The sequence below is a fragment of the Pygoscelis adeliae genome, unplaced genomic scaffold (genome assembly GCF_000699105.1).
Source record: "Pygoscelis adeliae isolate BGI_AS28 unplaced genomic scaffold, ASM69910v1 Scaffold66, whole genome shotgun sequence".
Taxonomy (NCBI): domain Eukaryota; kingdom Metazoa; phylum Chordata; class Aves; order Sphenisciformes; family Spheniscidae; genus Pygoscelis; species Pygoscelis adeliae.
In genome coordinates, this window is record NW_008825167.1 from 8,852,957 (window position 1) to 8,854,146 (window position 1,190).

The window sequence follows — 1,190 nt, forward strand, 5'->3', positions numbered from 1 at the left end:
CGTTATGCAAGATAATTGACGATAATGCACTGCAAACTGAAATATTCCCTCCTGATTTGCGTACCGTTGTTGTCCAGTCATGAATTTGAGTTACTAGCAGGAGCACCTTCCACATAAAAAGGCTTTCAACTCAGCATTTCTCAGTGAAACTGCAGCAGTTCTCAGCAAGTTGAAAATAACGTGTTATTTTTTACTGCCACATCCACGTGCAGATTTCAAAATGTCAGCACAAGGCTGAAATTAACACTGAGGTTATACCTTAGGGCAGTCCTTTGTTACTTTCCTACTGTAACTGCCTGTTTGGGTTTCCTAATCAGTTTTGAAACTGTTTGCTTGGAACCAAATTATATTAAAACGTTGTGTGAAGACAGAGAAATTGTAATTTTTTTGAAGTATAGGATACTTTTTTATGAACACTTAGGTTTTCTCATTTGAGCAATCTCATTGATTTGCAATGTAAATAAAGTTAGATGCAATAACTGCAGTATTTTGATGTAAATTTTTCTCTGTTCTGAGCCAGAAGCCTTGAACTTCTAGGTGATTGACCAGTTGTCCAGTTAGAAGAGTAATGTCTGTTTATTTGGCTTCAGGTTGAAATGCTCTTTCTGAATGCCTTCCTCCCCCCCACCACACCTTTCGAAATACTATCAGTCCGCTTCTACTATGTCTGTACTGTCCAGAACTAGAAAATGACCGCCATAAGAGGGTTAGGTTGAAAGAAAAGAAAGGCAGCAAGGAGATACCTCGAGATGATGAGGAAAAAAAAAGTGACAGAAAAAGTAGAATGCCAGACTAGTAGTTTCTGTACTTTATTATGCTCACAGTCCATACTGAGCCCTTGGCCAGCCCTGGGCCTGGATGTCCTCCCAGTACCTTTGAGAATTGCTTCTTCCAGCCAGTCCCCATGTTATAATGCGGCCAGCTTCTGTTCCCCTGCCCGATCATCCTTGCATCTTACAAGCGTAACGCGGAGCTCTGCCATCTGCATGAAGTGAAATTGCTGGTTGTCATACGAGCAGGTAGCAGCAGAGGGCGCTCCGACATCTGCTTCTGGGAGCAGCAGAGGCTGGGAGCAGCCTTTACTCTTAGGGCCAGGTTCTAACACAAAGCGAGATTCGACGCGCAGAGGCGATCAGCTCCGGTGCAGGCGTGCCCCGCCGCGGAGCGGCGGATCGCGGCGAGCGGGGGGT